Raw genomic sequence first — 22,174 nt, 5'->3', positions numbered from 1 at the left:
CAGGTTATTTTATTGCCTATATGTGATTGCAAGGCCTCATGATTACTATGCAAATCTTATTTTGGGGCAAAACAAATGGGGGCAATAAATGTCAAAGTACCTAGTGATATAACTTACCACTGGCTCTGCAGAATTTGTTGGGCATTTGTATGTTCAGAGCTGCCAAAGCTAACAGATACCACAGTGAATATGAGCTTCACTAAAAACATGTGAATGCCCTTGAATCCAGAAGTCTGCCTCCATCACAACATGTTACCGTCAATACTTTTCTCCTCTGGAAAACAACAGCACAGGAAAAGCTGTGCTTTTAACGTCACTCATTGCATTAGAAAAGCATCGGTGGTCAAGCAATTTAGGAAGACATTACCAAGCTTACCAGCCTAACTCATGTGGTAAGCATAATCTATCACTAGTTGTGATGGGTCAGGAGAAGACAAGAACCCCAATCCACATTTCCCTGGAACCTTATGCTTCCCTTTGAAGCTTCCCCACTTTGAGGGTCATATGAAGTTGCAGTTGACCTGCTTCTACCATTCTTGATCCCTTTAAAGATCCCTCAGGATTCCTTTTCAAAAACAACAAACACAACCCTAATGCTCTCCCCACCAACCATTTATCTCCACCACCACAGTTCTGCAGGCTTTTCTGCTTGAAAAATCTGAAAATGTTTTATCTCTATCTGCTTGATACAGATAAAAAAACAACTGAATGACGATAGCCACTGTGGTTTTGGTAACTCTGCCTGGATCACAGTTGCTTAGTTCTCATTGATTGGAGCTTAAGTGCCCATCTGCAGGATTTCAGGCTGCTGCCATTACCTGTATACAGCTAGAAAGGCGTGTAGGCTTTCTTTTGAGTTAGATATATTTCTTATTTAGTGTTTTGCCTCTGGAGAGCTTTCTTTAACCTGAATACTCTCAACAAGACCTAACTGTTTCTCATTTAATTAACAGTGTGGGCTGTGCCTCCTGCTTCCTTGTTCTGAAAGGCTGGGAAGCTGGCTAACAAAACCACAGTTTTGGAGATGAAAATATGCCACTTTGACACTTGCGGGAAAATCTGCCTGCCTGCCTGCCTGCCTGCCTGCCTGCCTGCCTGCCTGCCTGCCTGCCTGCCTGCCTTCCATCCATCCATCCATCCATCCATCCATCCATCCATCCATCCATCCATCCATCTATCTATCTATCTATCTATCTATCTATCTATCTATCTATCTATCTATCTATCTATCTATCTATCTATCTATCATCTTTTTAAAGCTTACATCTCTTTTGTTTAAAGCTCAGTTGGCTCCATTTCCATTTCACCAATCTTTCTCTATTCTGGTGCCTTCAGATGTTACTCCCACACAGCTTATGGAGCCTAGCTTATTATGAGAACTGAAGGACAATGGAGAAGAGTCTTATTTTCTTGAAGAGAAATCTATGTATGTATGTATTTATTTATTTGGAATATATGCCCACTAAATCTGGAAGGCAGCTTACATTAAAAATTCAATGAAAACGAACAGAATGAAAAACGTATAAAAACTAAAAGGAGCTATGGGGAAGGACATAAAGAAACTGTTTCAGCCATTCCTTATTAGTCATCCCTTAGATCCAGAAGCTGCAGCTGGTGTCAATGCAGTCTTACAGGCAGTTATAAATGCACCTTGGTGTGCATATGTGACACCTCTGCTCTGTGAGCTACATTGGTTAACAGTGTGCTTCAAGTTCAATTCCAGGTGCTAGCTGTCACCTATAAAGCTGTTCATGGCATAAGGCCAGTTTTTTTGTGGGACTGTCTCTCCCCGGTTGTTTTTACCTATCCCTTTAGATCCTGCACAAGAATCATGCTGTGGGTCCCATCAGTCAAAGAATATCATTTTGTAGGAGCCAGGAAGCAGGCCTTTTTGTTTGCTGTCCCTGCCCTATGGAACACTGTTCACCCTGAGATCAGACTGGCCCCAACCCTTCTGGCTTTTCAGAAGGCCCTTAAGACATGGTTATGTACCCAGGCATGGGGTGTTGGAGTGTTAGTGAGAGCCCATGATGTGCTACACTGTTCACAGTTGCTTGGTCTCTAAGCTGCTCTATGCAGCTAGAAAAGCTAGAAAGCTAGATTTACAATATCTTTTTCAAGCAGAGCAGGGACAGGGGCCAACCAAATCTCTGAGGGAATAGTATTCCAGAGGGAAAGAGGAGCAATGGATAAGGCTTTATAGAATGGGCAGAGGCAGCTGGAGAAAATTGGTCCCACAGATAACCAGGCCCAGAACTGTGTGAGGCTTTATAGATAATAACCAGCACTTGAACTGCATACAGAACTCACTGGTGACCAGTAAGCTTACAGAGCATACAGTTAAATGGGTATACCAAGGTGTGCTCATGCCTGCTCACGTAGTCACATTCTGAATGGTCTTCAAGGACAGCCCCATCTACAGCATATTACAGTAATGCAAGTAAGATGTGACTAAAGCATGGGGGAGGGGAGGGTGATCAGGGTTTGTCAGTCCAGGAAAGGGCACAGTTGATGTGCAAGGTGGATCTGTGTGAAAGCTATCCTGGCTGCAGTTGCTGTTTGCTTTTCCAGCAATACCTGTGAGTCCAGGAGGTTCCTGAAATAGATATTAAGATAGATTGATATTAAAAAGCACATTAGGACAGCTTGGCCTCATTAAACACAGACTTTAAACAGCTTAGGCTCCTTTAGAAAAAAAAGTATTCACTTTCCCCTTTGACATCTCATGATGGTACTGCTCTACCACATTTGACCATGGATGGATGGATGGATGGATGGATGGATGGATAGATATTTAAATATTCTTAGTGCTATAAATATTGTATTACATTTAAGTTATATAAAGCATATTTTAATGTTGCACTGTGTAGTTTAATATGCAAATGGTGAGACAGAAATAGTTCAAAATAAAGTTCAAAATTCTCAATCAGTCTCAGCCCTTTATGTAGGTTATCATGTTTCATTAAGAGTAAGAACCCAGAATAAATTGTTCCCTGTATCCTATGGAACTATGCATGTTCACAGATATATATATGCCTTTCCATCCCAGACATTAATTTGTTGACATGTGAAGTCATGTGAAGAACACTTATATAAAAACCCGTATTATAGATTAATTATTGGAAGGAATATTTGTTGCAAGAAGTAAAACTATCTCTGTATAAAAGTATCATTCTGCTTATTTGCTATATGGAAGTAAGGCCTGGGGGCATCAGGAGAAGCATAATATTGTATGCCTTGGGAATAGATTACTTTGGAAATCTGTATGATAAATCATGAAGAGCTAGGTGATAAACCAAGAATGAGTGGGTGCTGAATGAATGCAGACTAGATGCCAAAATCAGTGGCCAGTGTAAAAGAAATATGCTTGAGGTGTTTGCTCATATAAAATGAATGAAGACTGAATTAGAAAACAAATACATGAAGGAAAAAGTGAATGGGTCAAGAGGGAGTGGAAGACCAAGAAAGTTATGTGTGGATGGAGCTGATGAGATCCTGAAAAAGACAGAGGTGAGAAGCTTAAAGAACAATATATGAAGTGGTGCAAGGACATGGTGGACACAAGATAGTTTACAACAGGGTTCCTCAACCTCAGCAGCTTTAAGATGGGTGGACTTCAACTCCCAGAATTCCCCAGCCAAGCACGCTGGCTGAGGAATTCTGGGAGTTGAAGTCCACGCATCTTAAAGTTGCTGAGGTTGAGGAACCCTGGTTTACAAGGATAGAAAGGTTCAGAGAGGCATAGCAAAAGGTGCTAAGTTAGATTTCCTTTGTTTTTCTTATCATCTGCCTTTACTTTTTTTCTCACCATTCTTTTCTGCACTTTGCATGTTGTTTACCCCAAAAGGAACAGGGTGTTCTGTATGTATGTATATGGTTACTTTGCTAATAGTCATTTTGCACTTTTTCAGTTCCCCAAACAAGATTTTCTAGAATTGCATCTGAAAAGTAGTCAGTCTGCTTTGCCACGATGATACAAAGAATTCTTTGTAAGTTCAAGAATTTGTAAGAATCTTTTGAAAGTTCAAGTGGTTCTCTTTCTGATTTTTCATGTAAGGCATAACCGTAAGAAAGCTTTCTGGGTTGTTGAAGGTTGAATGTAGAAAGCATCTTTGGTAAAGGCAGAACTCAATTCTTACCTTATTGGAATACTAAGCATCATTTAGTCTAGCAGTGACCTCTGTAAGTTGTGAGCTGGGTGAAATATAACCTTGGGCAGAACTTCCCACACATATGAAACTGTGGACATCAGTTGCATTGTCTGGCTATCTTATTTAAAACCCACAGGTGAGACATACAAAATCAGATAACCTCATTCAAATGGCAGCATTTTGAGAAAAATGAAGTATTACAAATCCTTAAACCTAAAATAAACATCATTGTTCCATCAGAAATGCAAAAATGCAGTACACCCAGATTTTAAAATTACCTTTTTTCATAGGTTGATCTTTAGAGGAGTTGATGGAAGCATCCTGTGACGGCTGAGTTCTGTAGATATTAGCTTTTGGGATGTGCTCTGAGTAGAAGAATCAGTCTGCAACTCCTACTGCAAGTAATTTTATCCCTTCCGCTGTTTAATAATCCCCTTTTAATCTACATTTATAAAATGTTAAAAATGCAAATCTGCTCTGAGAGATGATTGGCAGGTCAGGGAGAGGGGGGACAAAGATATTAGGCAACCATTGCCAAGCTCTTCTGGCTTCTGCTACAAATTTGCAAAGCCATTCCCCAATAGCTGGTTCTTAGAAATGAAATGTACTTTTTGAACTGAATAGGGAGGTGCTGCTTCCAACTCAGCTCCACATATGTCAGTCTTCTCCTGGGAATGGTAGCTGTGTGGTTTTTATAGGACAAAACCATATGTTACATATTTTTAATCTTTCATGTAACATTCAATGTGTACAGAATCTGAAAGTCTCTCATTCATGATTGTAGCAGTTTTGGTAAGTAGACTGCTTTCCTATTTCCAAACAATACATTCAGAGAACAGCAAATAGGTGGTTGTTGCAATCAATTCAGATAATAAATAAAATAAAATAAAATAAAATAAAATAACCCTTTTTGTGAGATCTGTATAGCTTCCATCTAAGAAATGCTTCTGTATGTAAGGCAGAGGTGCATAGTTTGAGGGCCTTCTCAGCTACTGTTGGTTGCCAAAAGGTACCTTGTGGTGATGGACAGGACTCAAAGTGGGTGAGGTCATTTTTTAATGTAAATGTTGCAATTTAAATTAGTTGAACATCAAATATATTATTGTTAAGAACATCCACTTTTTACTTCAGTTGCAATGGAGGCTTTATCTGATATGACTTTAGGAATATGAAAAGTAACGTTCTGCAAGTATTTTGAAACACTGGAGATGAAACACCTGCCAATAACCTAAATTCTGCCATTAAAACCACATTCCGCTGTCTTGTAGAACTGTTTGCTGCACCCAGACCTGATACTGTAATTTTTCTCTAACTTTATATGAATTCAAACTAATCCTGTTCAATGTAGGAAGTCTATGCATTTATTCTTCCCACATAGTCTTTTGCCAAAGAAACACAGGCTTAATAGGCATCACAAATTCTTATGAAACAAGAATTATTAGAAAGAGCATTGCAAAGCTCTGCCCTGCTTCTAGAAATACTACATCAATCGCAAGAAAGGGAATTAATATATATGGGGTGATGGGAAGTAACAGGGGTAGGAAAAAGAGCAGGGCGAGAAACTGTGATATGACAAAGAAATGCTGGCTGGTTGAGATAGTTGTTTGTGGGGAATTTTTCCCACAAATTTTTCCCCATTGCTCAAACAACTATTTAGAAGCCTTTAGTTTAGCTTAGCTTTGGGGTTTTCTTTTGCGGTTAGGTGTCTTCAGGTCACTGAATTTGAAATATTGCAATTACAGGAGAACTGGGATGAATCTAGAAGACTTATCCCTTAGCACATGGTGAGGCTGAAAATGATTTTTTTTGGACTTTACGGAGATCTAATGTTGGGATCTATAAAGAAACCATTTAGGCTTATCTTGTAGTTAGAACAAGTTGGGTCTGAAGAGATATAGGACTTGATTGATTTTTTTGGAGTGCTATTACTGCATGTTCCTCTATTTCTAAAGTGGCTTTTCACCTGCAATTGATACAGATAGAGACAGAGATATACACACAAGTACATACACACAGGCATGCATACATAAATACACACAGAGACATACATATAAGTACAGGATGAGTAGCTCCTCATTAGTCATTTCTTCCTGTTGTGTGAAGTCTGCCAAGCCACTGTATTTCTCCAGGTTATTTATAGACAGCCTAGAGTATAAGTAAGCAAAAAATTCCACATCTGTTTGATGAATCAGTGTTCCAAGGTTTTTAAAAAGAAAGTGTGTGCAGCAAAACTATAGTTGCCAAAGGTGGCAATCTAGGTAATGAAACGACAACAAGGAGAGACAGAAAGCACAGGCTGGACAATTTGAGAGCGTCTCTTGTTGCTACTTTTGAGCAACAAGATGCTGAGATTTAAATGTTAGATCATTATCAGAACTTTTATGGATTTCAGTGCACCTCTACCAATTTCTTATATTAGCTGAGTATTGTTGAGCTATAGTTGCAGTACCACCTAACAGTTACTTAGAACAACGGTGAAGCACAGGAAAAAAAAAAAGAGTAGCAAATCTACTACTGTGGCGCTATTGCACTTCCTACTTGCTTTTAAGTTCGTTTGCCTTAGTAAGAGGTTTCTCGTGACACTAACAAGTATTTCCTATACCTAAGATAACAATTTAGAGAAGGATCTTACTTAACTGCCAAGTAGGGCTACTTCATTTGGAGTCCAAAATCTAATTGGTCAACAGGTGGCAGCAAAGTGGTCTGTAGGTGGTCAGAATGTTCTGTAGCTCTTTACTGCCATCTGGTGGCTACCTAGACATCTGCAGTTCTAATCCATATTTCCATAGCTCTATGAAGTATCTTTTACGCTGGTGTCAGGGATTAAAAATTCCTAAATCCTTTGATTCAGAACATGGTTCTTTCTTAGGAAATGAGTCAAAACATCAGTTTCCTATCAAAGATTTCAGGATCTTAGTCCTAGCTCTTGACAAGGAAAAAATGCTCTGTGATTGTCAAGACTATGCACTTCCACTGACTTCTGAACCAATGCATTTTGTTTTGATTTGGGAGAGGGAGATTGAGCAGTTACTGGGGGAAGTGTGACAAACTTGGTACAGCAGGTCCTAGGAGGATACTCTTCTCCTAGTTTAAGTAGGGGTCAAATCCTGGCTATAGATCTAAGAAAGTACCTGCCTTCTTGTTACACAATGTCTTGATGGTAACCCCCACCGTCTTAGAAGTAATTTTTTTAAGAGTCAACACCAAATTTAAATTGATTCAGTTGGCACTCAGTATGTCACATTCAGCAGTCTTCTAAAAATTGCGTCTCTCGAGTCAACCTACCCATTACACTCAATATGGATTGCACAGGGCCTGATGACTTTGCTTACTCAGAAGTAAGTGCATAGGCCTGTAATCCAGATTGGCATCCCCTCTCTCATCTCCAGCCACGATGCTATGTGAATCTGCAGAATTGCTTATTCCCATGCATACGTACATATGTATATATGTTATGTATGTATTTATTTACAGATTTCTATAGTTATACTGTTTTTTGCTCTGACTGCTGCCTATTCCTGATTCAGGAAAAGGGGATTTGAGGTGGGCAGGCATTATTTATCTTTACACTATGATCAATTCTCTGCTAAATTTTGAGCAATCCAAACCGGAGCTCTAGTATTTAATGCAAAGATAAGCAAGGCAAAGGTGGACTCACTCTTTATTTTTTTTTTTTTTTGCAGGATCCTGGAGCATCTCCAGATCATACTAATATTTGGCAGCAAACGGCCAAATGGCAGCAGTGTATTTTTTCATTTATTTTAAAAAGCAAATAATTAGTAACATGCATTTCTTCCAGTAATATTGCAACATCATGGCCATGTTCCTTACAAGTCTTAAAGGCAAAAATAAATAAATAAATAAATAAATAAACAAACAAATAAACAAAAATAAAAAGAGTGTTATTTCCAACAACATGTAAGATTCTTTACAGAGTCTTTGCTCAAATATTGATAGGTCAGATAAAGCCTTCTCCAAACTTCTCCAAATTGGCACCCTTCAGAAACTCTGGGAATGTAACTTCCAAGATACTCAGCGATCATTCTCAGAACTACAGGCCCAACATATCCAGAGGCTTGATGGGCTGGAGAAGACTATTACAGTGATGGTGAACCTTTTCGGCTTGGCGTGTCAAAAATTCAGAACATGCCTAACTTGACTCTGCTGGCGTGTCACCTTCCCCTCCCTGAACAAGAGAGAAACAATTCCTTACATATTCATTTATTTAAAAAAATACAGTCCAATCACGTGTCACCACATGTGATTGGACTGTATTTTTTTAAATAAATGAATTCTTTATTATATAAAGAAACATCAAATAATTACAAAAATGAAATGTGAGTAAAACAAACATAGTCTCTTTGGTAACTTAATCAGGGAGAATAGTTGTGATTGGGTGTTGGTGAATGCTGTTGTGTCACCCAAAATGTCGTGGTGTGCACGCATGTCATAGGTTCACCATCACTGATCTAATAGGTCAGTCTAAAACCGTAGTGGCTGTTAAGGAGGAAAATGGCCTTTTATTTATTTATTTAATCTGGAGAATTGCTGTTGTTATTGTTATTATTTAAATAACCAACAACTCTGGGAATAGAGATAATCTGAAAAGGTGCTCCACAGTTGGTTATTATTATGTTGATGTTTTTCAGTTTGGTAGAACCTTAACTGGTTTTGCAGCATAACAAGGAGAAAGGTGGGAGGATGATTTCTGGATAGATGCTAGTCATATTTCATTTGGTGAAGAGATAAAACAGAAAAAAAATCTCCCTACATATGTAAACAGTTGAAGAAAGACAAAGAAACAATGCTCTGTCTCTACCTTCTTTTGTATGTTTATGAACAACTTTAATTACATTGTACTCAACCCTTCCCCATACTGATATGATATACATTGCCTAATCTAGAAGTTAAATGGACTTGATTGAAATGTTGGTTGTGTCATGTACTTCTGTAAAATTTTATAGCTTAATTATGCATAGTGAAAGCCCTGGCCAGAATTTTTTTTTAAGTAAAGGACATACTCGTCAAATGAGTATTAAGCTATGAATTTCATTGACAATTGTCTGTTGCAATACCAAAAGTGAAATTACACACTTTGAATGGGGAAGCAGGAATTTTTACTGAACTAAGACTCTGACTCATGACCACAGTTCTCTTAGATGGGAAATACATTCCAAATTGACCAAGAGATGCAGGATTACTGTATCTACAGAAGTTGGAGAACAGGAGACGTTCTGCGATAGTCACTGATCTGCCAATCTTATGGTAATCCAAGAATTTTGTCCCACTTCAACCAGTAATGTCCTATATTGACAGACATGGAAACAGAGATAGTACTGCTGACGGATCAGACTTTCATCTCTGAACAGGTTGCAACTAGAATCAATTTCATTCCAGGGCTGCAGTTGTTATGAAAGGAATGAATAAGTAATACGTCTTTTGGGAGGGCTGACATCTAAGTTCATTGGCATTTGCATAATTAAATTAAATTTTTGTTTTAAAAATTCGTCACTTTTTGTATAGGGTAGTGTAGTGGCTAAAGTGCCTGACTTAAACAAAGATGACTCAGGTTTAAGGCTGCCCCTGTGCCTGGGTCAATCTCTCTCAGCCCAACTGAGCTCACAGGGTTACTGCTGTCAGCTCCCTTGAGCTCTCAGAGAAAAGAGACGATACACATGCAAACAGTAATAACAGCAACACCAGAAACAACTAAACATCTCAATTCCATTTCAAGAGACAAGAAAAGGAACAGTCTTCGAAACTGAGGCAGCCTCCTTATGCCTAAACATCTGGTCGTCTAGCATAATACCAGCCATACAGATAGGCTGCAAATGTTCCACTTTCCAGGCAGGCATTTTACCAGCCATACCTGGAATTAAAAAAGTAATAATCAAACCTGGAAATTTTTTATAAAGTCCCTACAGCAAGGCCAGGTCTCTACATGCAGTGGATTTCTGGGATGGAAGTTACATTCTATCAGAAGCAAAGCCAGATCATTTTGGATCATTTTACCCATCATCCCAGTTTCACAGAGGCCAAGCAGGTGCTTTTGAGAAGCTCCCACGTAGGACACAAGGCAACTATTCCTGCCCAACAGCTGTCATTGAGAAATGCTGAAATTTGGGAGGCTGGTGGCACCTTTGATATTCTTCAAGCGTTTTGTGGGCAAAGAAAATACCAAATAAGGAGAGAGCTTGTACATTCCCACAATGGCTGTTGGAGCAGGTGAAGCCTATCACAAAACTCCAATTTACCAGAACATAAACTGATTAAGTTGCTTCTACCACATACTCTGAACCCTCCAGGATATGTATTCTCAACTCATAGCTTTCCATTGTCTTTTTGGGGGAGAGGATGTGCTCTTGGCAAGTAGCCTAATTTAGGCAAGACTCACTCACTAGTAACTCAAGAGTGTCTTCTAGAGTGACCCAAACATTGTTGTGCAGAAACAACCATAATAAGGATAGGTTTAAAACTGGGAGACTGTGAGTTCCTAGTCCTCCTTTAGGCATGGAAACAAGATGGGTGACTTTGGGCCAATTGCTCTCTCTCAGCCCAACCCACCTCACAGGCTTGTTTTTGGGGGGAATGTAGGAGGAGGGAACATTATGTACACTTGCTTGTGTTGTACAAAATAAAGGTGAGATGTAAATCTAATAAATAAATAAACAATCTTTGGAAAATTAAAAAGTAGAAAGGGGCAAGATGACTGGTAAATAACAAGAGAGAGATTCATGAATACACTAGTACTTTTGGGTTCAATGTGGGGGACTCCAGCAGTAACAAATTGCCTTTGAACCTGAAATGTGCATATATTCATTCAAATGAATAATACATGAAGTATGTCCAGATGTAATACAATCAGAACCACCTTACTACCTGGGTAAGAATCAGGCCAAAGTTACGGATGACCTCAATAGAAAAATATAACATGGCTACTGAAGTTGCTGCTAAACATATTATTGTTACTCTACAATGAGATAAGCATTTATTTTAATTAAATTTATTTCTCAACAATACTTATATGCAGTGTTTAAACCATATGGATATGCCAATCAAAGGAATAGAAAAAACATAGCTCTCTATTCTCTAGGTAAGTTTTCTGTCTAAAATAACTTCAGTGAAGTCACTGAGGTACTGAGACACATAAAGTTAGACATATAGTCCCCACATGATTAAGGCCTGTGAATCATCCATAGTCATTAGCAATAAACTATTGACCAAATCAAACATTACACATTTCACTTAGTGTTGCAATTTTGTGACAAAGTGTATATAAAAAAAATCTAATCTCTCCTTTCTATAGCATCCTCTTTTCTAAGTGTAAACATTGTAATGGTAAACTTACTAGCTGGAATCTGGAGCAAGTGCATAGTTAGTGTTGATTTATGAACAATTATTTCAGATTTGCAATATCATGCTTACTCCAATCCCCCTTTCTCTGCAATTAGCAACTACAGCTATTAAAACGTGTTTTGTGGTTTTCTTGTTTTTTAAATGTAAAATTTAAATGTCATTTGAAGAACACCAGAATATGAAACTGGAAAGATAAAGCAAACAAAAATGATTTCAATTATATTTTAATATGAAATTGATCTAAGAGAGAAGCGCAATGCTTCATGCCCTAAGAGTGCATGAAACCCATCACCATAGCCTTGGGTGTAGCTCCCAGAATCACTCTAAAAATTGCTGTCAAATTGTAAATAAAATGGATTTTAATTAAATGTAGCTTTACTCTGTGCCCACTGATGTCTTCCTCCTGGTTCCAACCACTCTTTAGGATGCTGCGCCTAGCCCACCATTCAAAGACTAAGTGTACACCTCATCTGGAAAATGTCTAAGACAATTAGGGATACATGAATTAGAAATATGAAATAAATACAGTGATATTTACACTGAGAGAAGTTTGGAAACCAAGTACAATAAAAGAGATCTGTGCTAGTCCACCAATGGCACTTTTTCTAAGAAAGTTGTTCTTAAATGAAAACAACTGGAAATACATTTCACGGAATTTAACAAATTATTTTTAAGCAAATATGTTTGGGATTGACGCATAATGACATGAAACTTTACAGAACGACAAATCTACCACCCATATGGGCTATAAGGAACTTATAGTCAAAATTCCAGTGGTGACAAAGACAACAGAAAGGTAGTTTTGCATATTTAAGCTTCATTTGGAATTAACCCACAAAACATGGCAAAGCTCAGACTTGAACTGGCTTTGTTCTTTTACTAACTAACTCTCCATTTGGGAATGCCCAACCAAAATTTTGTTAGCAGAAGAAACTGTGCAGTGATTTTTCTCTGTATACCAGTTCATTTCCAAATAAATGACTGATCTTCTGCTTTAAAGATCTTCAGAAGTATAGAACAAGGGGCACTTTTTAAACCTGGGATGATCAGCTGGAATCACTAAACCAAATCCAAGCTTGATTATATCTGGATGGGGACAAACATACCAAATTTTAATCAAGTTTGCTCTCAAGGAAAATTAAATTGCTCTCAAGAGTTGCAACAGGGAACAGGGAGTATAGAGAAATGTAATCTTGTCAAAGCCAAGGATGACCTTCCTCAGCCTGTTGCCTTTTGGAGATTCTGATTGTGATTTATAGCAGGTGAAGTCCAATACCTTTGGAGGATATCAGGTTAGGAAGACTGCCAAAATTATATGACTCATTATGAAAGTTTAAATACAAAGAATAAACAATAATTGAAAAGAGCATTCCAAGGGACCTACCTCCTTTGTTACTAAAGAAATACATGACAGAGAGGCACAAATCTGTGAGTTAGCATTTGAATTTTCTGAAAGTTTGCATTTATTTATCAGTGAATCTTACCAGAGATTCATATCAGTTCTACTGATATATAAAAGAAGTTTGAGTGAACAAATATCTCTAAAGTTTGGTGCTTATTTCATTTCACTTCATCAACAATAGTTGTCCAACATGCAAAGTGCCTGGGTGAGAATGTAATTGTGCCTCCTGGTTTCATCAATTCAATTCAATAGATAATTAGGGATCATTGTGTGATTATTTTGTTAAACTATCAGGGTTGATTTGCGCCATCCATGTCCTACGTAAACTTTAACTTGCTTCATCATATTGAAGTTTTCACCACATACTGTAGATTCTACAGGCATGTTACATGTTGCTCCAAAGAACTTGAGGATCACCATAAATCAGTAATGGATAGCAATCTGGATAAAGTCACGAAACCATTTCTAAAGCTTTAAGGTTCCATCAATCCATAGTCAAGAGATGTATGTTTGAAATGAAGATGACCTGGGCCAATAGCAAACTTTCTCAGGAGTGGCTGCCCAGTCAAAATAATTCCAAGAGTGCAGCATACAACTGGGAAGTTATGAAGAACTCCAGAAAAAACATCCAGGGATTTGCAGGCCTCTCCTGGCTCAGCTAAAGTCAGTGTTCACAACTCCATCATCAGAAAAATATTGGGTAAAAATGGGATTCATGGGAGATTAGGAAGATAGAAAAAGAACACTGATAGTGATGTCAGGTCTCCCAAAAAGCACTTGGGTGATCCTCCAGACCTATGGAGAAATGTTCTGTGGTAGATGAGCAAAAGATGGATGTTTTCAGTCTACGCTGGTGATGTCATCTTTGGAGGAAACCAAATACCATATTCCATAAGAACATCATACCAACTGTCAAGCATGGTGGTGGCAGTGTCATGGTTTGGTTTGTTGTTTCAGGACTTGGATGGCTTGCCATAACTGAAGAAACCATGATTTCTGCTCTACCAGAGAATATCAGTCCATCTATCATTAACGGAAGTTGAACCACATGTGGATTATGCAGCAAGACAATGGTTCCAAGCATACAAAAGAGCCTAAAAAGGAAGGACAAAGAACAAATTCAGTGCTTTGAAAATAACAAGGTGAAGCCAGACCCAACCCCATAGAAATGTGACAAGAATTAAAAGAAGCAGTTCATATTAGAAATCCCTCAAATGCTACTGAGTTGAAGCAGTTTGTTATGGAGGAATAGACCAGAATTCCTAAGCAGCGATCTGACTGATCACTGGTTACAGGCAATACATCGTTGCAATTATTGCTGCAAAAGGGGGTACAATTCTTGACTCTAAGAAGCCTGTTACTTTTTCATGTCACATCTGGGATGACTGTTTATGAAATAAATCAACCAAGCACCATATTTGGAGATAGTTGTTCACTTAGATTCCTTTTATATATTAGTAGAATCCACGTGAAACTGATAACATTCAGAGGTAAAGATATGCAAAAATTCAGAAAATGCAAAGTGGCTGTATTTTATCTTAGCACATGCATTCTCCCACACTAGTGGCAGGATTTCCCACTATAGCTGCTAAAACACCTCCCCAGGTGGCACCATCTGGCTGACCTTGTCTGAGATGAGAAGTTAAACAGGACCAGGCTGGGGAGTGCTTGAGTAGAAGACCAATAAGAGCTGTAGCTAGACTGGGAAAATAAAATATTAATTAAAAAAAATTCTGGAAGAAGGCAACAGCAAATCACTTCCAAACTTGTTTTCAAGAAAATTGCCCAGACATACATGTCCATGAAGTCATCTGGACTTGAGCTGAGCTCAAAGTGAAGATGTTAAAGTTCTTAAAAGCCACATTGAAAAGGAAATGTCAAGCACAACACCCTAGAGGTTTGTATGATGTGTGAACCCAGCCAATTATTGTTTGCTTAACCATAGTTGAAAGAAACCATGGCTTTAGCATGACATGGAAATGAACTAGTTAACCCCCTTCTCCTGACTTCAAACTAAATTCCACCCACTGTAAATTCCATGACATGAAAAATGCTCACCCCTGCTTTAAATTAAAAGAGAACGGAGAGCAATACCTACAGACAGACCCATGCTGCTAAGCTATACGCAGTTAATTAATTAGTGCACTGAATCAGTACACTTTTCCTTGGTTGGAGTTTGATTAGCTTTTCATTTGGCTGCTTCCTGGTTAAGGAGGGTTAAAGGGGGAAAAAAAGCCTTTACCACTCCCATCCTTCACTTATATACACACATAAAACTCTCAAGAGGTAGAGGTAGAACAAGATGATGGTAAACATCCAAAGGTCATCTAGAGGCTGTTACCTTGAAGATTTCTGTTCTTGCTGCACCGCCGAAGGGAGAAAAAGACACTCCTGTTTCATTCATAGATGCTGGAAAGACGCAATCAGAAAGAGCTACTCCTTTCTCATCACTTCATCCTCCCCAAAAGACAGATGAGAGAGTCTTTTTAATCTGCACGAGTCCTTTATATATTTCTTTCTTCTTTTTGTAATAATTTTTTTTAAAAAAAAAATCTGCACGAGTCCAACCATAATCACTGCTGTAGCTGAATAATGGCTTTGCGGCTGATCGGTGCAAATCAGAATGGCATCTAAACCACCCTGGATTCTTCCTTGAGCTCCAAGTCACCAACGAAATCATAATTACCCATAGCACAATTGTATAAGATCTATAGGGTTTACTTCCCTGGAAAAACAGATTTAGGATAACAACCTTAGGGCGTGCATGTGTGTTGCTACAGTTTAATTGCTTGTTCAAAGGAAAAAAAGGGCCTTCAAAGTGACCTTGACTTTGAGCACCAAGGACACAAGCAGACCGCAACATTTTGTGATAATCTGGAATTCAGTGCACCTTCAAGCATCTGTGATGCAAACCTACCAAGCAACTAATCCCTGGTAAGTGAAATAAAGGGTGCAAAGAAGGGGGTGCTCCCCACCCACGCTGTTCCTCTTTTAAGTCTTTCAAAGCTGGAGCTGTATTAAAAGAGTTTTCCTCAACCCTGCATGCTTTAAATAGGCTGGACTACAATTTTCGTGATAGCCCTGCAGGAGGGGGGCCCCAGACTTGAAAACTGCTCTAAACCCAAGGTGAAAATGTGGGAATGATAACCCTTATTCCAACAAACACAGAGAGGATCTACCCCAGCTTTCCTCAGTCCTGTGCCCTCCGGATCTGCCGGATTCCAGCGCCCCTTATTTTCAGCCATCATGCCTGGTGCAGGCTGGGAAGGATGGGACTCCAAGTCCAGGAGACCCGGAAGGCACGAGGCTGGAGAAGGCTGAAGTTCACCCAGATGGCGCCTCCACTAACGTGGCTTCGATGTCCTCTCCTTCAGAAGTTCCAGCTTCTACCAAAGTCGTGGTGGCTTGAGTAGGAAGAGAAAGAAGGCGGAAAAGACGAGAGAGACGGAAGAAAAAGAAGAGCAACGAACCTGTTCCACCCTTTGCTGACTCAGAGCTCAGAAAGGTGAGGCCTTTTTAATCCTTCGTGTCAATCCCCGTCTCACAGCCCGATCTTACGCCGGCGGCTTCCCCTCGCTCTCGCTCGCTCGCTCCCTCCCCAGCCAGCCGAGAGAGCCGCGCTGCAATGCGCTCGCGAAGAGGTGGCACGGCACAACCACATACGCGTAGCACACACAGACACACACTCACACCCTCCCGGACGCCTGACTCGCAAGCGCCTCCCCCTTAGTCCCTCCCAGGCTTCTCCTCTCTCCGTCTCCTCGCCACAAACAGCGCCGGCTGCCAAGCCGCCTGTCGCTCTGCTGCGTCTACTCTTCGCCGGCGCTCTTCTCGGGAGACGGCGGCGCCAGCATGAGTGCCGGGAAAAGGTGGCCTTCTGCCGCCGCGGCAGAGCCTTGGCGAGGCTCCGCTGGGCGCTTGGTGGACTAACTGCTCCCGGGCTGCCGCCGCCGCCGCCGCCGCCGCCGCCGCCGCCAACTCCGGACCAAGGGTGGGTTCCCCTCTCTCTTTCTCTTTCCGAGCAGATGAGGAAATTAAAAGGACCAAACCAACAAGCCAGGAGGAAGGAGTTGGGGAGCGCAGGGAGTAGGAAGAGTCTCCTCGGCCACCCTGACCCATCATCCGCAGCGCTTCCCCAGAACCCCGGCTCTCACTTGGAGGAGCTCCCGAGGCAACTACCGGCGGCTCAGCCAAGGGAGAACGCAACCTTTCTGCACCCCCCTCAACTCGGGTCTAATTCGCTGGGGGCGCACTCACACGCACGGGGCGGGGAGGGAGAACCTCGGATTTAAGGAACGCGTGTCTGGCGGGGTGTGTGTGTGGGGGGGGAAGAGACCGAAACTGATCTTGAGCGCTGCGCAGTTCGGGGGACTTCCTATTTTGGGAGGGGAGGGGGTTGTTTTTCACCCGGGGAAGGCGCCGGGTTCAAAATGCAGGCGGTGGCCGGGTGGGCGGATCACGAGGAGAAGGGTGGAGAGAAAAAAAGTGCCCGGGCTAGAGGAGGAGACGGCTGGACTGGGAAGTGGTGCAAAGGGTGGGCGGCTCGGAGCCGGCTTTCGGGTCCTGCAGGTAGATCCGGGTCTGGGCAAGGCGGTGTTGGCAGCTGATTGGGAGAAAAGAGGCTGGACCAAGGAAAGAAGCCAGAGCCGGTACGTTGGTTACACCGAGCGCGGCCGCGGTAGCGAAGAAACGGCAGGGCTGGGGAAAAAGAGCCGCAGTGCCTCCGTCTTGTGCGCCAAGCGGGTTTTCCAAGCTGGATCCCGGGGATTTGGCTGGAGCAAGTCGGCAGCGACGGCTGGATTAGGGCGAGGACAGATCGCTTTGTGGCGCGGCTATTTTGGAAGGGGGAGTGTACGTGCGCCCGCGGGCGAGGTGCCGAGGCTGTCTCAGGTTTGGACTTTTTGCAAGAAGCGAAGCTCCCTGTGCTGAGCAGGGTCTCCCCCTCCCCCTCCCAACGGTTCTGCAGCACTTGGCAGCTGGGAGAGGCTGGAAGCCATGTGGATACGTCGGCAGTGCCACATGGCACCTCCGCCCCCTACTCACTGTCACTTTTCTCCCCTGCCATCGACACTCCAAACCACTGTCCAAAAATTCTGCTGGACCCGTTTGTCAAAGAATGCTCTCTGCGTAGTAGGGATGGTTGGGGTCCATGTGACAATTGGGGTGGATGGCAACGGATGGGGGAGCTGGAGGAGAGAAAGTCATGCATTATTCCTTGCTGATTGTGCGCTAGACGTTGCACAGGAGACAAAGGTCAGCTAAGAGTGGTATTCCAAAGGTACTGGAGTCCAAAGAAAAGAGAGCCACCAGCCTGAGAAACACACAAGGCTGGCACACACTTCACCAGTGACCTACCACTGCTTTGCACAGGCAGTCCTGCCAGCAGTGGAAATACTGAGCTTCAACCCTGTGCCATGTTGCAGAGAAGGGGCAATTAGTCCAATGCCTAGGGTGCCTTGTTTCTTTTTTCTGTAGGGAAAACATGTTTTGAATCAATTACTTTTAAAATGAAGTGGACTTAGGCTGCTGGATTGATATAAAGAATGGTATTCCTGAAAAGTATTTGAATGGGGAGACAGTGTCGGCAGATGATGACGCCTGCGCTCCTGGATGGTTCCTTTTTGCACACTGAATGATGATGCTTACCTGCGCCTTTTTTGTGTAATACACTTGGGTTGAAGAAACCGAATGTTCTTAAGATAGGATAATTGTACATTTAACAGCAAGATCAGGGCAGATAGAGGTGGGAAAGGGAGGCATATGAGGATCTAATGGCTTCTTGCAATGCACTGTTTTATCACAATGCCCCTCTTTGGTGATTTTATAGTTTTCCAGCAACATAAGGAGAGACATCTTGCCAAATAGTTAAAAGGATCATTTTCAGTGCCTCTAAGCAGAGTGAAATTCCACTGAACAATTTTTTTTTTAATGGAACAGATTTCACCGTGATGGAACCTCAGAGATATTGAAGCCTGGAAATTTGAGAGGACTAATTTATCAAATTCTCTGTCACTGTATTACTTTCCTGCTCAGTATGCAGTAACTGTTGCCACCTCAGCCCCTGAGTGAATCAGGCCATGAGGGGGTGGGCTTCAGGAGGTTAGAAAGCTTCATGGAGTAAATGGAAGGAAAGCAATAGGAGAAAACATGCTTTGCATACGGAAGCACTCAGCTTCAATTTCTGGCATTGCCTGTTTTCAGGGATCAGATGATGAAAAACTGCCAGTCAACTGTTCTAGACTGGTTGGTGAAAGAGACACATTGGTGGGGGCTGTTTTCTGTATTCTCAGTGGGGCAAGACAGCAAGGTGGTCATAGGGCTGCAAACGCTGTGGGAAGTGTTTCTAGATGAATGGGAAAGAGCACCCTCAGGAAATCAGATGAGTTTCCAAGGTGCCCTGAAGGTGTGCATTGTGAGGGCAAGGAACAGGTGGGGGATTTTGTGCTTACTAATGACTTTCATTCATGAAATGTTCGCCCATTGGAGTTTCTGTTGCATTTACTATGTTTCCTGACAGCATGTAGTAATCACACATATTTTTGCTGATTTTTTTTTTTGGTGGTTATTTTCACAGCTGAAGTGAGTATGAGACAGTTAGAATAGCCCTCTTTCCTTGTTGAGAGGAAATTCAAAGGTAGACTTATTTCCACATCTACTTTCTTTCAGGTTGATGTTGTACTTGAAGTGTTAAAATCCTCAAGAGGGCTGAGGTGAAGAAAGCAAGAGTGATTGTGGCTGGGAAGGGAGAAGACAGGTGTGGGGAGGGTTTTACCAGTACTTTGCATCTTGCTTAAATTTAGAAAGGCGATAAAAAGAAAGCATGTTCTAAAACCAGTTCAGGGCATATATGAAAGTGAATTATTGATGACCTGGGAAAGCTGAGTTAACAGATAACTGCATGGAACTATTCTGGAAGCATTATGTGTTGCTGTTCCTTGAAATATATGAAGTTGTACAGTATCTCTGAATTACAAGTGCAGTTAAAAAGTTCAGGAGTTGTAATTAGGAAAAGAGAATGATGCTGAGCAATGAATCGCAATAGCAATTTGATCATCTTTTCCATTGGAGAACATCTGTGGTTTGAATTGTTTCTGAGTTTGGGGAGAATACAATCTGCTGGACTGCTGTAGAACCATTTTGAAATGCTTTGCGTGAGCATTTATCATGCTTTGGCAAAAGTTGTCTACTATGCAGTACTGTTTATTCGAACCTCAAGTTTATCAAAATGCTGTGGCCTAATGTTACAGGAAGCATGAAGCTGTCATACTGCTGTGACTCAAAAACATGTTTTCCCTGCAACAATTCCAGCATTATATTTCTATTCATTAACCCCCATCTCCAATAGTCTGTGACTAGGTAAATTTACTTTGTCTGCCAGCTATTACCATACTCTTCACTTTGAAACATTGATTCTATTTGGTATTGCTTTTACTTATATATTTTACTTATATTTATATTTAAAATTCATCTGTGCAATCTGGTCTGAACTGCTGTAACCTCATTCTTGTTAGCTTAATTCTTGCTTGAGAGATACTGTCCCATTTTTGAATTTCCTGGATGATATAGTTGACCCCGGGAGACAGCGAATGGTGGACTACTTGATTTTCTGTCCTGATCCAGTCTGCAAACCTCTAAAAATTCTGTTTTTGACTCAGAGCACAATCCTCCTAACTTTTCCATTTTAATCCCTCTGACTTTCTGCTGTCCTCAACACTAATACCAACCTTCTAGTCCCAGTTTTGCTTATGAACTATATCTGCACTCGCCTGTGCACCTGGCCTGCTACACTTTCATTTCTTTCATCAGCAAAATAAAAATAATATATGCCTATGCTGTAGAGTTGTTGAAGTGAATGATTGGGATGAAAGAGAAGTTTTGCAATTGAGATTGTAAAACACTGAGGTGGAGAGGTAACACCTGTATGAGATCTCAGCATAAACCCACAGGACTAGTTAATGCACTGTTCACTGAAGAAAACTATTATTCCTGCTTGGTCCTCAGATGAAAGGAGGCCTAGACTTAAGGGACTAATTGTTCCACTTTCTTTTTTCTTGGCTTCTTCCCCTCTTCAACCCTCCCTTCCCGATCTCTGCTCCCCATTGTTTAGTTTCTATAATAGTATGTGATATTTTCCTGGTTCAGTAGTAGTGAAGGCAAAATAGGAAGACTGAACGAACCTAGGGAAGCTTTGAAGCAGGGCAGTCTGCAAGATTGTGTGGGTCTTTAGGCAATCAGCCTTCTTAAATTGAGGGAGGCAAGAGTGCAAATTGCACAAACATGCAGTATTTGGCATATACTCTCAAGGTATCTGGCTCCTTCTGCTTGTTGCTCTGGTGCTTCCTGGATTTTTATTTCTGATTCAAAAAATTGTATGTGTATAAACAAGACTCCAAGTTTTTTAGTTTTTAAAAAATTATTATTATTATTATTATTATTATTATTATTATTATTATTATTATTATTTTGGTAAAGTGCCTAGAAAGCTTCAGCTATTAGTTGGTTTAATTTTTTAAAATAAAGAATTAAAATAATGAAGAAAGAATAAATAGGATGATTTGATCAAATCAGTCTTTTGAATAGAATCTTTAAATTGATTTAATTTGGAGATGGGTTTGATTGAATTATTCCTTTGAACTGAATCTTCAAATCAATTTGATGTATTGAAATGAACTGGGTACCTTTGAATCAACTTGAAGATTTGATGCACTTTCACACACACACTTTTAATCAAATTGGATCAATTCCTTTCAGGGATTCAGATTAAATCAAACCAATCTGATTATTTGAATTGCCATAACTCACTGAATTGATGAATTGGATCTTGGATGGTTCTTAATATATGATCGCTATCTCTATAAAGTCAGCCTATCTGACATTATAGGTTTATTATAGAGAAGATGAGATGAGAGAAAAATCACCTGATTATCTTCTGCCTATCTATCCATCCATCCCATTTTTTCTCTAAGAGTCAAATATCATGAACATTTCCTTTCATTTTTTTATCCCTTATAGAAAACTGTGTCATCATTTGGATTAAGGGATACTGGTTGACTCAAAGTTATTTAGTGAGCTTCATAGTCCAAGAAATACTTGAGCTAGATCTTCTTGGTCTGAATCTTAACCATTATAGTGTATTGCCTCTTACGCATTATAGCTGTGAAAAGGTGGTACAAGTAGAAAAGCATTATGGGTCTGTGTCTTTAGTACTGAATCCTCATGTGGAATCTGCATGGCCTGGCGTAATTTTTCACAGCTGGAATTCTTA

At 40.6% G+C, this 22,174-nt stretch overlaps 1 protein-coding gene and 1 long non-coding RNA gene across 5 annotated transcripts in view; one reads left to right on the top strand and one right to left on the bottom strand.

Moving 5' to 3' along the window:
* Positions 1 to 11,152: 11,152 nt before the first annotated feature.
* Positions 11,153 to 16,589, bottom strand: LOC103065409 (uncharacterized). The gene is made up of 4 exons (XR_015794621.1): positions 16,380 to 16,589; positions 15,251 to 15,634; positions 14,534 to 14,610; positions 11,153 to 14,003 (listed from the first exon to the last, which is right to left on the bottom strand). It is a non-coding gene; the product is annotated as an uncharacterized LOC103065409 (long non-coding RNA).
* A 39-nt stretch (positions 16,590 to 16,628) lies between these two features.
* The window catches only part of CCSER1 (coiled-coil serine rich protein 1), a 738,752-nt gene continuing 733,206 nt past the window's right edge, over positions 16,629 to 22,174 (top strand). For 2 of the 4 annotated variants that reach the window (XM_088133054.1, XM_088133056.1), the window contains exon 1: positions 16,629 to 16,900. The gene's annotated coding sequence lies outside the window, so the exon portion shown is untranslated. Of the gene's footprint in view, positions 16,901 to 17,360; positions 17,559 to 22,174 lie in introns of those variants that run through there. The other 2 variants (XM_088133057.1, XM_088133055.1) reach the window with 2 other exon arrangements.

The sequence above is a fragment of the Python bivittatus genome, unplaced genomic scaffold (assembly GCF_059951505.1).
Source record: "Python bivittatus isolate LINGU-HERP-01145 unplaced genomic scaffold, Pbiv_v1 ctg000070_np1212, whole genome shotgun sequence".
NCBI classification, from domain to species: domain Eukaryota; kingdom Metazoa; phylum Chordata; class Lepidosauria; order Squamata; family Pythonidae; genus Python; species Python bivittatus.
This window is presented reverse-complemented; position numbering and strand designations above follow the sequence as displayed.